Source organism: Oxyura jamaicensis, chromosome 8 (assembly GCF_011077185.1).
Source record: "Oxyura jamaicensis isolate SHBP4307 breed ruddy duck chromosome 8, BPBGC_Ojam_1.0, whole genome shotgun sequence".
Lineage (NCBI taxonomy): Eukaryota > Metazoa > Chordata > Aves > Anseriformes > Anatidae > Oxyura > Oxyura jamaicensis.
Window position 1 is genome coordinate 11,844,827 of NC_048900.1, and position 15,198 is coordinate 11,860,024.

Sequence of the window (15,198 nt, forward strand, 5' to 3'; positions counted from 1 at the left end):
AAGCCTGCACACCATTCACAGTGTAATTAGCACCACAAGTCTAGCTAATTGCTGAGTTTTTTCACCCCCTTCTACCTCTCCCCCTCCTTTCCTCCAGCACAGAATTTCTCTAGTTATCTTGGGTTATCATCATGGTAGACAGCGTGCTAAGCCTGGATGCCCCTTCAGAGGGCTGGTGTCAGGAATAATTACTGCCATAGTAAGCTGATCAGCCTTTCATTATTAGCTGCTGTTGTTGTTACCCGACATTGATTAGTAATTTGTAGCTGCCAGTGCTTTCCCCTGCCCTCAAAGCTGCGTGTTTGCTGGAGCCTCAGCGCTGCTCTGCCAAGGACAAATGAGCATCTCTCCCCTTGTCCCCCCCCGCCATTTCCCTAGCTGCACTTTGTTTTTTAAACACGATGTTCCTTGCAGGGAGAGCGGCACCAGCCCCATCTGAATGCTGACTTTGCAGCTGAAAATCACCCAGGGTCCCAGTTGGCCCCGATGATGGAAGACCCTGCGATGAGCCAGCCGGTGGCGGGACGGTATTTGTGATTTCAGATTGAGTGCTTCGCAGCGCTGCCCTGAAAGCCCCACCGTCCCCGGCCCTGCCGGATAGAGGCAGCAGCAGAAGCAGAAACACCGCCGTAAATATTAACTGCAGGCTCCAGAGCCCTCCGGGGTGCTTGCAGGTGGCTGCTCACGTGCGTTCCTGTCTGGGCTGGTGAGCAGCAGTGAAGGGAGAGGTGGATGAGGGGGGGGAAGGAGAAAACACAGCACAGGTCCTGTCCTGGTGTGAGATGTTCGGAGTTGTTTTAATAAAACCATTTAGTAACTTGAAATTGAAAATGCTGGGAAGAGGGGGAGCTTCATAGCCAGGTTCTGGGCTGGCTGGGGATCCGTGTTCTGCAAAGCCTCCCTGTTTTGTGGTACTGGGTCCCCCTGCTCTCCCTGCGGCTGGGTCTGTCTCCTCTGTATTTTGGCTGTTCCTTGCTCCATGAGCTGCCTGCCATCACTTGTTTGCCTGATCTGTGAACCAGCTGTGCCTGGCAAAGTAGGGGCAGGGAGCAGCAGAAAGGGTTGCAGGTCCATGCTGTAGCTGGGAGGGGACTTTGGGAAAGGGATGCCGGGAGGCAAATGTCTTGTGATGTGCATCCCATTGTGTCAGCGTGAGCCCTCCACCAGCCACCGGGTAGGGTCCGTTCCCGAGAGCCATCCCAGGAGATGCCCTGGTGTTACACGCGTCCCCTGCATGCAAGCAGGCTGGCTGTGCCCCACACAAGCAGGTAATGGGGCTCTGCTCTCCTCTCTGCAGGGGGATAAGGGGGTGCCCAGCAGCCTCCCCACTGGCTCCAGCACTTTCCTCCAGCCCTGCTCCCCGGGGACGCGGGCTCGCTGAGGGCAAGCCCCGCTGCAGCTGTGGGGAGGCGGCGTGTGCAGCCATGCCAGTGTATGTAAATGTCTGTCTGACACAGCAGGTATAAATCATGCATGGGCAGCCAGAGACGGCAGGGAATGTGCCTCCTCGAACCCCCATGCTGACTGGCGTCCTCGCTGTGCCAAGGGGGTGGCAAGGGGCAAAGCTTGATGTCACTTCTTGGCGCTCCACGAGGACGTTATTCAAAGAGACGGTGACCTCTCCTGGCACACCGAGCGCTGCCGGAGACCTCCAGCCCCGTGTCTGCGGCAAATCGAATGATGTGTTGTGGGAGAGGAGGGCTGGGACTCGGGCATCCATCACGAATCTCACCGCAGAGGAGAGGAAGAAGAAGCTACCAGGAAGCTTCCCCTCTGTCAGTCCTCAGAGGCGCCGGGGGCTTTCATCCCGGGGTGTCTTCTTACTCAGCCATTAGCAAGCACTAACCGTGGCTCCGTGCACAAGCACAGTAATGGTTGCCTGGTCTGGACCAGCCCTAATTAAGACCAAATAGTAGTTTCTTTATAAAATCCTTGCTCATTTTTTTTATTATTATTATTATTATTATTTTTATAGACTCTCACCTTCCCCACTCAGGTGTTTTTTTTCCTTTCCTAGCAGATTCACCAGAGTAAAAATGTGACATTATTGTGGGACACCCAACCAGATTTTCTTTCTGATCAACGCATTCAGAGGATTTTATTATCTTTTCTTTTCCTCCCCAGACAGCTCAAGCTCCAAGGTAGCTCAGGTAGAAAGCTGCAAACTGCAGAAATTAATCTTCGCTGACAAAGGCTTCCCTACTAAGAGCTGATCTGGATTTGAGGATGTGCCTGAAGTTGCAGACCGTGTGTGAGCGGGGTGCTTCCCAGGTGAGCTTGAAAAGGTGCAGGTTGCACCAGGATGTGCACTGCCACATACAGAGAGGTTGGTGCAAGGTGTGTGCCCACCGTGGGGAACAGCGAAGGCTGTGCAGTCCATTTTCTGGGCATCTCAATGACTGCTTGGTGGCACAGCCCTTGCTAGAGACTTTGGAGAGTGAAAGCAGAAGCTAAAATGCCAGCCTGCAGAGGAGGGCTGCATCTTGCTTGCAGCCTGCTCTGTAGGGCTGAGAGGTTTCTTCAGCTTGGAGGCTACATGCTGTCCTCCAGCCTCCTCCTCTGCCCCTCTGGTTTCCTGCAACAAGGGCTGGGATTCCCAGGATGTTCAGCATGATCCCTGCAGCACTGAACGTGCCAGGGGAGGACACCATGGGCAGCCCAAATGGGACATTTGTCTGCTGCCTGAATCACGCTCCTTTCCGTCAGGCCTGACCCTCTCTGTTGGTCAGGGAGTGAGCTTGCTGAGAGCCCTGGCTAGCAAGAGAAGCTGCTCCCTGTCCCTCTGTGCCTGCAGCCCATGCGTGAGGGGTCCCAGCCACTGCTTCTATGCCCTGCTGCACCACAGAGGGCAAAGAAGCAGCAGCCAGGAGCTGGGGCTCTTTAAAATGGCGAGTTGAGAGGTCTTGCTGGGAGGAATTACTTATTTTGGTTTCTTATTTTCTTTCTGGGAGGTTGGTAACTGTGGCGATCAGGACTGAGTATCAGCTCGATGAGCCATGCTCTGCAAAAAGTCTGACAGAAATTGCCTAGATCCTTAAGGCTGTCCTTGAGAGCCCCATGCAGCACAAAAATCATAGTTTGGCTGCAGAATTGCCTGAAGCTGGATATTTACTGACTGAACCTGGCAGCAAATGGCTCAGAACACCCACCACCAGCACGGGTGCTGAGCTCCCAAGCGTCACAGCACAGCTCTGAGGCTGAGGCCACCTGGGCAGGACCACACGGTGCCCCCCAGTGCAGGAACTGGGCAGGAGGGGGCTGTGGTACTCGGGGAGCAGCCCAGATGGCCGTGTGAGAGGTGACTCCTGCTAACGAGCAATTAGTGTCCAAACTGCAGCTGATGCTGCTCAAGGAGCGATTTAGCAGTTGCTGGGCCCTCACTTGAGTGGCTACTGCTGGGGGGGGGGGGCCGGCGAGGGGTAAAAGGGAAGGGGGGGCTGCCAGCCCCTTGTCCTGGTGATATGGGGGCAGGGTGTAGAACTGCTACTGGGCCACTGGCTTCATCTCTGGTGAAAAAGAGCCCCCAAAAAGGATGAGTGTGGGCGGATAACCCCTGTCTGAAGGTACAAAGAAGCTGGGTGTGAGCGCGGAGGGCTGCATGTGGCTGAAACCTTTGCAGTGTACATAACTAGGCTGAGCTCTGCTGTTTGAAAAGCTGTGTGCGAGGAAGCTGAGACATCAGTCTGTGACGTGTTGACAAGTTAGGCATGGCCCCTTACTGCTTCTGGGGGTTACTCTGGTTCCACAACCTTAGCGAGGTGGCTGACTAGGGCTTAGGCCTGCATTGTGCTCCACAAAATTATTGGGTTTTGGGGCTGAATTCTCCTGGCTCAAGCTTCTTGGCAGCTGCTAGCAAAGCACACCTGTCCTGCTGGACTGCACAGCGTTTGTTATCCTGCAGCTCTCCATAGGACCATAGCTGCAGTTGCTTTTTGTCTGGTCAGCTGTGAAAGCCTGAGCCTCTCAGCTGGCATCTCCAAAAGCTGTCCTTTCCTCCAGCTCGCTGGCTTTTTCTGCATGGACTGATCAGTGATGGATTTAATTGGGTTTCCAGATCGTCCAGACCCATTTGGTTCCAGATGTTGCCTCCAACCATTGGCTTGGAGAGCTGGAGGGTTGGGTGCAGGACTGGCTTCCTCACTGGGGTTGAGAATTTTCTGACCCGCTTTCCCCCCTTGCATGGCTGGGACCTGGGACCCTGCTCTTCCTTCTGAGCCTTGGAGCCGTGCAGAGAGCAGCCCTGCTCTGGCTGAGCCTTCGTTTGTCCAAGTTCTCCAAAGGAAATAAGACAGCTGAGTATTGCAGTACCCCCTGAAATTCCCTATCTGGTGTTAATTGACATTTTTTGGCGCGTGACACATGCTGCTCCTTTAACCCTCATGCCCCCTGGCCCTGCTAACACCTCTCTTATTCCATGCAGGATCCTGAGGAGGGTGGAAATGCCTCCCAAGTTTTCCCAGGCCCTTCTGCAAGCAAGCCAAGAGGGCCTCTAGATGGCAATGTTACTGTTCAGGAGGCCAGGAGCTGCTTTTCAGGCAAGCTGTGCCGTTCGTTCTTCTCTGTGCCTAGCTTTGGGGAAGCTCTGAGATTTACTCGGAGCTGAAGTGGACAGCTTAACACCCTGCTGCCTCTTATCACTTCCTGAAAGTGGCTGGGATTTTGTGACCTCAGGGGACCAGTGGTTTCAGCAGGCTGGACAATAGTTTTCTGGCTTTCCTTTCTTCCACGTGATAAAGCTGGCTCTGGCTCGATCGCTCCGAGAGCTGCTGTCGGTCTGGGAGGTACCAGGTTTTTTGGAGTGATGGGAACGCCATGCTGTGACTGGGAGCTGCTGGCGAAGTGCTTGGCGTTCTTGCTGTTCAGCTTGCTTCCCACGTGTGCTCGAGGAGGGCAGGCAGGGATGCTTGCGGAGGGCAGCTCCGTTCGCTGCAGTTAGCCTGCCTGGAGGGAGCGCGTGTGGAAACAGGGCCTTGCTGTTCAGCAGGAGAAAAGCTGGGAGGTTAGGGAAGGGAAATGTCACTGGAAACAGGACTGTAATTACTTCTTCACACTTAGAGCTGTCACTTGCTACTTCTTCCCTGCACCTAGCTCTGCTCTGTTCGGTGCCTGAGTGATGGGATGCTGGGATAAATGCCTTCTGCCTTTCCCAGAGCTCCTGCTATGATGCTGGATGGACACCACAGCTTGGAGGCTGTGCCTGTGATCATTATCTCTCCTGGGTACCAGTGCAACAGGTACTTTCTTTGGCCATCACTGGCAAGGGAGGGAGGCTTGGAGGCCTACCAGAAACCTGCTGTCCCTCACTGGCCCCACAGACAGCATTAGATCAAGCAAAATCTGTCTTGCCTGTGCTACAAATCCTTCTTCAGGGCCCTCCAAAAGCAGGTCTGAGTGACAGGCTTCCCTAGGAGCCAGCTGCCATGTGCTTCTAGCGTCTCCCCGATGTCCTTGCAGCTCCCAGGGGTATTGAGCTCACTGGGCTTTTCCCGGCTGTACTTTTTCATGGGCTCAACCCACTTACAGTCAAAAAGAGGAGAGGAAGATTCAGAGAGCTGGGGATGTCTTCCTGCCTCTGAGTGCTGTGAAATGCAGCATGTGTAGACTGGGATCCTGTAACCCTTCCCTCTACTGTCCTCCCAGGAGCTGGCAAGAAAATACAGCCCCTCTCTGAAGTCCCTAGCTGGGCAGGGTGGAAAGGAAGCACTGTATTCAACAAAGATCAGACAAGCAGTTCATCCATGTTACGGCTCCTCAAAGTTTTATGAATCCAATTATACCCTCCTCTTGGGAGGACTCTCTCTGTTTTGTGGACCAGAAACAGAGGCTAGATCTTGCTTGGACTTGTAGTCTGACGTTGTGATAACAGCTGACCTGGGATCTGGGTCCTCCTTTTCTCTGGCTTTCAGTCATGGTCTCCCGCCTGGACTTCAGCTGTTAATGCCTCTGTGCCTCAAGCCTGCCCTTGTGTGCAAGTGTTTGCAATATGGTCTAAAAGGGCTACCTCCCTGAGGCTGAGGTGTTGGAATATTTACAGTCACGGTGTCAGGGGCTGGGTGTAGATACAGGTGAGTGAAGCAGCAGCTCTAGGGCTTGTGGTGGTGGTTGGAGGGCCTGGGAAACATCTTCTTGGCCTGGCTCTGCCAGCCCCAGCTCCTCACCTGGGCTGCTCGTGCTCTGCTCCCCCAGCACTGCAGAGGAGTGGATCTGGGCAGGGGGATGATGCTGGGATCAGGTGGCGTGGGAGGGATGCAGGGTGCAATGCAACACCCATCCTGTCCTGGCTGCGCAGCAAGAGAAATCCTTCCTGCCTCCCTCTGCATTGTTCCCTCTGTGTAAAAAAGGCTGTGATCCTCTCCTTGCCTTGCTGAATTAACACCAAAGGGGAGAGACTGGCTTCCCCCCGCGAGGATAACAGTCTCTGCGGGGCTGGCGTGCTCGCGCCAGGGCTCTCCAGTCCACCGAGGGCCCTTGAAACCTGGCCTGCAACGAGCCCAGCAGCTGCGGGCTGGGCTTCCTCTCCGCCTCTCCAGGTATTCAAGGCTGTGCTAAGCTATCTCTTGTCTCCAGCCCACGCAGAGCTTTTTCAGCTAGTCCTGCACCTGCAGCACTGAAGACGGCTATAGTCATGCTGCAGTGGGCATGGACAATTGATTATAACTGGTCGTAGATTACCTGGAGCAATGCTATTAAATTTAATACAGTTCTCCACTGGCTCTTTGGGCACAGCCTTGGGTTGTGTAACTGACATCTTGTTGCAAAGCATTTTGGGGACATTGCTAGGGGCGTGAGGCGAAGAGATTCAGCTGCAAAGCAGGAGAAGAAGATGAGTTTCTGTTGAGATTTATTTCCTACCCAATAATTGCCCAGAAAAGCTGTGTAAACCTTCTCTGTTTGTGGAACAAATACTGCAAGAGTTACTGCTCTGACCTTTTTTTTCTTTTCCACTGGACAATTGTCTGTGCCCTTGCTATTCAGAAGCCTTGATATGCTGCTGGCAGATTTATGCCTCGTTGAAACCCACCTCTTATTGCCTCTGAGTTGATTGGAAGAAAGGAAACTTGTTTGCTGAAAAATAAACCCACTGCCATGTGCCACGCATGCCAAGTCAGGGGGGAAGTTTAGGAGAGCAATTTGGAGCCCTGACCTCATTTCCTTGTCAGCTGCTTGTTTTCTGTCACTGTGTCACCCAAGAAAGGTGGGTGACTGGCTCCAAGAGGGATCACTGCTGGATTTAGGCAGGAGCAGGGCACCTGATGAGCAGCCCGTGCTGTGATGGAGTGAGCGAGGGCACTGCCAGCTGTGGGCCTGATGCATCTCGAGGGAAGGGCTGTTCAGTGTGAAAATCCTGCCCTGGCTTAACAAAAGCTTGTGGCAAATCCCCATGTGAGCACTCTCGCATTGATTTGGCAGCTGCTAAATTTGGGAATAAATCCACCTTCCTTGGCAGCAATAGTAAATCAGATGAGGCATGTCCAGCAGGGTTTTGGAGTCTGATGCAAAATGCACTTAGTTCGTGTGTGGTTCGGGGTTGGCCCGTGCTGAAGAGGAGCTGGCACTGAAGCTCTCTGGAACAAACCTCTGAGTCAAAATCCTATTCTCGGTGAGATCCCAGCAGTTTTAGTGCTTTTTGGAGGCCTTCATTGCTCCGTGAGCCTCTGGTGGTGAGAAGTGTCCCTCTTACCTCTGTATCAACACAGACCTGATAAGCCAACAGGGTTTCACAGTAGCCGAAGTGCCTGGAGAGGAGGTTCAAAGGCCACTTAGAGTCATTGATCCTTCCCTTGGATGCTGCACGAGAGCAGATGCCACAAGCAAAACCAGCCTGGGCTCCTTATCCACGCCGAGCCACTGCCACCAATGCTGCTTGGAGCCTGCGCCCACCTCCACCCGCACTGCCAGGGAGCAGCCCTGTCCAAGCAGAGCTGGTTCTGCCTGGAAGTTTTATTCCTGGCAATTTGGGATCTCTGGTAGCTGGTAAATGTCAGCCCTCATTAGGAAATGTATCTCGTGGGTGTGTTTCTCCTTGCGCACAAACCTGTTGGAGGCTGCTGATATTTCGCCGCATGGCTGAGCAGGGAATCGGGCCCCATGTGTGTGCATGCACTTCCTGCAGGTGACGGGAGAGAGGAGGGTGTGGGTTTTAATCTGTGTGTGTGGGCAGCTCTGCTGATGCTGTTTGTCAGCTGGAATCCCAGCACAGGGCTCTGCAGCAACAGTCGCGGCTTCTTTTTTGCCTTCTGTCACATTTGGAGGGAGGGAAGATGTAGCTGAGTCTTGCAGTAGTAGGTCAAAACATACTGCAGCACTAAAGATCAGAGCAAAAGCTTTCTTGTACAAACACATGGTTTTATTCATCCTGTTATTTTCTTTACCAAATGCTTACTTGCTTTCACAGAGGAGCTTTCAGCCCCAGGGAAGGTAAGCGTCTCACTGGAAGGGAAGCTGGTGGTGTGGTTAGAGTGGGTCACGGCTGGGGAAGGCAGGAGATCTGGGCTTTATTCCCGGCTCTGTGCTTCCCTGGAGTATGGCTTTGGAAATGGTCTGCTCAATATCCCTGGCCTCTCATCCTCTAGATCTCTGTCAAGACCTTAGGAAACGAAGAGCAGGAACTGTCGCTACGTATGTGGCACGTAGCGTGATGGCACCCCAGGAGCATCCCTGGCACGGCGAGAGGTGCTGGCGATGACAGTCGTGCAATGAACAAGGACCGCTACGCTGCACAAGTGCGGCTGCTGCTGGGTGGGGAGCTGGTTAGGGTATAACCTGGTTAGGGTGCTGGAGCAAGCTGGCTTAGCCAGACAAAACTCTGCTCGGGATTCTTCAATGCCCAGACATGCAGACAGCTTATTTTTAAGGTCTCATTTGAAAGATGTCAGCTCCCCCTCCCTACTCTTCCCCAGGCAGCGAGAGCAGAAAACTAAATTTATCTCCATCGGGACAGATAGAGCTGGAGTAAACCAGGCAGGCACTGCTCCAGATCTGCTGGGGAGAGCAAACAGCACGAGGCTCTGTCTGTCTGTCTGTCCGTGGCTCGGGAGGTGCTCGGGGTGCTGCTGATATTGCAGCGTCAATGAGAACCACGCAGTTTTTTCCATCCCAGCCCCTGGGTTTCAGAATTTACTAGACAGTTTGCCTGGCAGGGGTGATGTTTTATCTGCCTTGGCCCCTAGGGTGATTTTATTTAATGTGTGAGGCAAAGCAGTCCCTCTGCTTTGTGAGGGGAAGATAAGGAGCTGCACGCCTTGCCTTGCCTCTCAGGACCTTGGGAGTACCTGTTACGCTGGGACTTCTGGATATCCTGAGAGCAGTGCGTAGCCAAGGAGTCGGTATTTTCAGTTTAGCCTAGCCGTTTTGTGGCTCTGGCCCACAGCTCCCTGTTTTGGGGACGTTGTGGGGGGACACGGGGCAGGTGTCTGAATAGGTTCAAGCTGTGCTGGCTGCTGTGTGCCTGAATTAGAGAGGCTCTTCAGTGCGAGCCCCTGCTTGGGAGACCTGCTATGTCTGAGGCCGTGGGCAGGTGGGGATGGGGTGGGATCTGTTTTTCCTTTTCACCTCCTCTTAAAACTGGAGCATCCGTCTCTGCCAGGCGGCTGCTAATGAGTTAGTTAAACAGCGTCTCCTTACTGGAAGCTCTTTTCAGTCCAATTAAGATCTTGCAACATGTCAGTTGTGACAATAAAAGTGAATTAAGTCTAATTTCTCCTATTTTTATGATGTTTATTAGAAGATGGGGATGCTCATTTAGAGCACCTAATCGTAGTTATTTATGTGGCAGCGGCACCACGAAGGCTCAGGCTCGGGACCGCCGTGCCAGGTGCTGCATGCACCCACAGAAGGCAGCGGAGCCCGTCCCGGGGAAGGACTGACCACGCAGGAGAGGCACCCACGGCACTTCAGGACTCGCTGCTGCCTGGAGACACTGCAGGAGTCCCTGAAGCCAGCGGGTCCCTGGGGATCCTCCTCCATCACTCAGCAGAGGTTGCTCTGAGCAGCAGGATCTCTCTGCTGCTCACTTGTCCTCGTTGTGATACCTCTGCCCTCGTTTGCTGGTCTTAGAGTTGCCAGGGAGCATGTGCTGGGGAGATGGATGGGCAGGCACATCGCACGGCTCCATAAACCTCTTTTCCGGGGGAAGCCAGGGTAAAAGTAAAAAATGAAAGCTTTAAGTCTGGAGTGCAGCTCGACAGGAAGGCTAAATTGTGGCAAGAGGCATATCTGACAGTCCTCTGGGTCTCTTCTGTTTTCGAGGGCCTCTATTGCTTACCCCTAGGCCTTTGTTTGCAGGCGAAGAGGAGAGTGCTTAATTCATCTCTCCTCTCAAGCTGCTCTGATTCAGTAGTTTGGCCAAGACTTAGAGCAAGCTCTGCCAGGGCCTTGGGCTGCTACTTGGTGTGCTTTCTGACACATCTAATAGGGCAAAAGAGTAGTGGGGGTTTTTATTATTATTTTATTGCTGTGAGGAACCCAGGCAGGAGGATGCAATGTAGGAGGCCTGTAGGAAGGGTCAGCGCACCGGCTTCTTTTAAAGAGATCGGTTTGTGCTTCCCGAAGCTGGTTAGCTTCATCCTTAACTAGGAGTGGAAATCCAAGGACGTGGAGACCCAGGGACAGAGAAGCAGGCTAGGAAGGAGAAAGCCATGTGTCACGCTGCTGATTGTCCCCTCAGGTCTGTCCTATGGAGAGCCAAGACCAGAGACAACCCTGAGACCCTCTTTATGCACCTGGAGTCAGCAAAGGCTCTGCAGGTCCTCACAGGTTTTTGCAGGCAGCCTCTGTGCTCTGCTTACTGCAGCCAGTCCCATCCCTGAGAGCCTGCTCAGCTCCAGCCTCATCCTCGCGGTCCTGGATGTGGCTCTGCTTCCCAGCGCGGCACGAGCTGGCGGTTTGGGTACGGTCTTTCCTCTAGCCTGTGCTTTGGGCTTCGGGTGTCTGACTCCCAGCCTTGTCCTGCCCCTTCGCTGGGCTCTCTGCAGTAGCTCCACATCCAGCAAGCCGCCTTCCTGCCTTACAGTGGGCTGAGCCTCTGTCTGTGTGGAAGGGAAAGTGTCATCGCTGCTCTTCCTTCAGTCCCGCAGCTGTTGATGTTTTGAAGTTAAGAAAACATTTAAATGATTAAAAAAAAAAAGAAAAAAAAAAAGCCAGCCTTGCTTTATCAAGGGAGCTTCTAATGAGCAGAAGGGGAGGGGGAGCAGACACGGGAAGGGCAGCAGAGACTAACAGCCTGGCAGAGCACTTGTCATCTTGACAACACAATAAGTTTCAAACTGGGCTCACTCCTGACGCTTGCCTGAAGGTATATTTAACTAGCGCGGGAGATGCCGGAGCAGAATTGTGCACCTTCCAGCCCAAGGAAGCCTCAGTGGGGGCTGGCTGGCTTTTGGAAAGGGGGAGATCAGCTCTGTATGGGAAACGTGCATCCTTCCCTCCCTGCCTGTCTGTGTGTAGCCAGACTGAAAGGCTGTGCTCGCAGCTTGGTGAGGGGATGCTAATGAAGCATGAACTGGCTGCGCTCAGTGGCAGCTCCCGTGCTATCTGCCACCAGCTCGCCTGCCTGCCTGCTCCTTTCTTTCCTTCTTTCGGTATTTGCATGTTGTCTGCCTGGCTCTGGATCACTGTGGGCTTCTCTTTTGAAGCAGAGGGACTGCGAACAAGCAGGGTGGGGACTGAAATTTTGCTTTCCCCAGGCTAGGCTAAGATGTACAAGGCGGCATCTGGGGGGGATTGACAGGGTCCTTGGGGCTGACTGCAGACCCCGGCTTATGCAGGTCCAGTGGGGTGCGGAGAAGGGGTCTCTGGTGGCTCCCAACTCTGCCCAGAAATCCTCTGCCCCTTCTTGGGGGGGGTGTTGGCTTCCCCCATCATTTGCTCTGTTGGCTGGGGTGATGCTATTACGTGCTCCTCTCATCTCTGCTCAGGAGGAGAGGCGTTAGCCCCGCATGGCCATGCCCTGTTGGCAGCAGGGGAAGGTGGGCAGAGCTGGCTGGAGGCTGGGAGGCTGTGCTCTGCTACCTCAGACTGCCTCACCCTCTCTGTAGGGTCCAGAGCTCCCAACCCTGCTTACCCCATTGCTCCCAAAACACGCCTCCCACCTCCCTCGTACCCTCCCCAGCTCTCCTTGTTGGTGCAAGCCCGCTCCCCGCGGGTTCCCCTGCCCTCCTGCCCCCGTGCTCCTCTCCCCCGCTCCTCCCAGCACAGAGCGTTTCAACCCAGTCCTTGTTTGCTTTCTGTCACCAGACCCAGTGCTGTGGGATTTCAGCAACCTGGACACAGCTGTTTCCCTAAATCCCAAGGTGGTGCCTGAAGACTGCAGGCTTGTGTGCTGTGTACGCGTTGTGTGCACGCAGGGGTGGAAGGCATCCTGTCTGCAAGCTCGCCTGCTGCACAACAGGCCGTGCAGGCACAGGAGGGGGATGCTTTGTTCCTTCCTTCTTGCAAGGGTGGTTGTGTGAAGAGGTAAAGGCTCCTGTGTCACCAGAGCTTCAGGGGGTCACGCTGACGTTGGATGCTGCTGAAAATAGACGTGTTTGGTGTCTTCTATTGACTTTTTTGGCATTTCTGAGAAGCCAGCCCCAGACTAGGAGGCAGAAGAATTTGGTACAAGACAGAGGGTGAAGCTTGTTTTGTGTTTGTGCCCATGCTTGAGAGCTGGACAGATGCTGCAGAAAGAAAGGCCAAGAGAAGTGTGGCTCACCCCAGGCAGACACCCGACAGCCGGAGTCTTCTCAGGCCCTGAGCTTGAGTGTGCGAAGGTGGTGCAAACACAAAAAGGGTGTTTGTGCTGGCACTGCAGAACAAAGCCAGGTGACTGATGCTGAAATGCGGCGTTAGAAACTGTGCTGGGGGCCCTGCCCGTGAGTCCTGCCTGGAAATGGGTGTCCGGTGGAATGGGGAATGGGCTGAGGGTCAGGGATATTAGTCCAGGCTTGTCCCTGGCGGCAGCAGGGTTTTATCTTCCTTTCCAGGTTCATCTTAAGATAGGGGAAAATGTTGATGTTCTTCCCACAGGAGAAATTTGCTGAGGTCCTTGGCTGGTACAGATCAATCAAGCTGTAACTCACAAAGCACCCTTTGGGGACACAGCTTCGATAGGAGCCTTCCCTCTGAAGTTTGATGTGATTTCCTTTTCTTCCAGCCACACATTTGCCCCTTTCTATCGTGAAAATAAAAGCTGTGACAAAACCTGACACGGCCCAGGAGCTGGTCCCACCTCCCTTGTCCCAGCCCTCGTGCCCTCCATCAGAAAACCACGAGTCATCAGCTCTCGGCTCCACCAGTCCTGCAGTTTTTTTCTCCTCCTCATCCCTCTCCACCCCACCCCAGGTGGGGTGAAGAAGCGAGAAAGCAAATAGGAATAAATACCTCCAGCCATAAAAGTGAAATAAATCAATACCTCTTCTCTGAAGCCAGAGATGCTTAATAGGCAAGGATCACTGCCAGATTGTAAAAAAATGTGTTTAGTGTGCGGCTGGGGCAAGTTTAACCCTTGGACATAAACAGCTGAGCAGCTTCTCTCACCTCTGAATTAAATAACTTTAACTGCAGAGGGGTGTGATTAATAGGGGTGCCTCTCGATGGGATGCACCAGGTATTTTGTGCCTGTGCATCATCTGGGCAATTGCCTGGGAGGGAGGTGTTGTTGCCAGCTCCCTTCTGCGTGCACAGTGGTGCTTTTTTCATGAAGGCAGAGCTCTGTTTGCTGTTAAGGTAGTTCCTGGGCACTGTGCTGAGCTGGTGGGACTTCGGCTGCCCTTCCTGAACATTAAGGACTTTTTCAGATCACCTCCTGCCTCTCTGGGGTGGGAATGCAGAGGAGCAAAGGGAAGTGAGGCGACCTTGTCTGAAACTTGGTGGTGTCCATGCTGGGGAAGAGCTGAGGGAAGTTCATGTCCCCAGTGTCCTGGGCTTTCTGAGCACACAGATGAGGATGCATGAGTGTCACCATGCTGAGGGAGTGAGAAGAACTGTCCCAGAGGCATAATCCCTTCTGGGGGATATGGGAAGCTGAGGTTCTTAGGTTCTTATTGTCAGGGTTACTCCAAGGTTCTGCTCTAGATAGGGTTTAGTTATCCTGCCCAGCTCTCAGCACGTGTTTTGTCTTTTTGCCTGGCCAACAGAGCTAGAAAACAGTAAATCTCCTGCCTCTCAAAGCTGTCATGAGGGTGGGCTGGGTCTCCAGTCCCAGTCTATAGATTTATCATTTTGTTTTTCTAAAATCTTTTTTTTTTTTTTTTTTTTTTCCTTTCAGGGAAATTTGTCCTAGGACCTCCGTAGCTTTCTGGTCACTTAGAATCATGGAATCATTTAGGTTGGAAAAGACCTCTAAGATCATCCCGTCCAACCTTTAACCTAGCTAACTTGTTTTCCCTGGTGAGTACGAGGCACCAGGATGATGAGCTGGAGCGGATGGAATTGTAGGAAGACCCAGTGAGGTATTTGTGGTAGGCTGGGGGACGTGTTAGCACCGTCATTATCTGGTTTGGTGAGACCCCATCAGGAGCAGTGAAGATGCTCTGGTCACCTTTTCTGAAGTCAAAAGGGAGCAGGTATGTAGGAGACCAGACAGAAATTCAGGGGCACGAAGATCAGACACTTAGAGTTTGGCTTCACAAAAGCAAGGCTGAGAGGTAATGTGCTGCGTGTGTGTTGGGGCAGGAGCAGTTGGCAGGGGGAAGACGTGCTTAGATGAAGCAGCTGTTGGCACACAGACAGCCGGTTACGTGCTGCCAGTGAACCTGGCAGCAAGCTGAAGGCTCCTGCACGTCAGAGCAGAAAGGTGCTGGTCACGGAGCTGGGAAGCACGTCCCTGTTCTTTAAGGTGAGGCTGAGCTGGAGTGATTATGTGATGGGACTCCAGCACTGCTCAGAGGTTGGATGCAGGGATGTGGGGCTTCTTGCTCTCGTTATGACAGTCCGTGTGCCTTTTGTGGGGCTGGGAGCTCAAAGGTAGCCAGGACATTTCAGGAGAGGATTGGGGTCGCTTTCTCGCAAAGCCTTCCTGCCCCTCTGCTAGTTGTTTGTTCTCCTGGCACACGTTTGCTCTCGATTAAGTGCTCCCTGGCATGCGAATGTTTTCCTGAACTACGGCAGAAGTGTTCTGTTGCAAAGATCCCTGTGATGGAAGTTAGCTTTGTACTGAAGAGCAGCAGTGCCAGCGGCATCTGGCACAGCCCTTACAAAGCCAGCTGGTTCCGTGCTAGA

At 53.4% G+C, this 15,198-nt stretch overlaps 1 long non-coding RNA gene across 9 annotated transcripts in view; it reads left to right on the top strand.

The window, feature by feature from the left end:
• The first annotated feature begins 3,504 nt into the window (after positions 1-3,504).
• The window catches only part of LOC118171003, a 49,494-nt gene continuing 37,800 nt past the window's right edge, over positions 3,505-15,198 (top strand). For 8 of the 9 annotated variants that reach the window (XR_004752991.1, XR_004752987.1, XR_004752990.1 and 5 more), the window contains exon 1: positions 3,512-3,563. This is a non-coding gene — a long non-coding RNA (uncharacterized LOC118171003). Of the gene's footprint in view, positions 3,564-15,198 lie in introns of all 9 variants that reach the window. The other variant, XR_004752995.1, reaches the window with a different exon arrangement.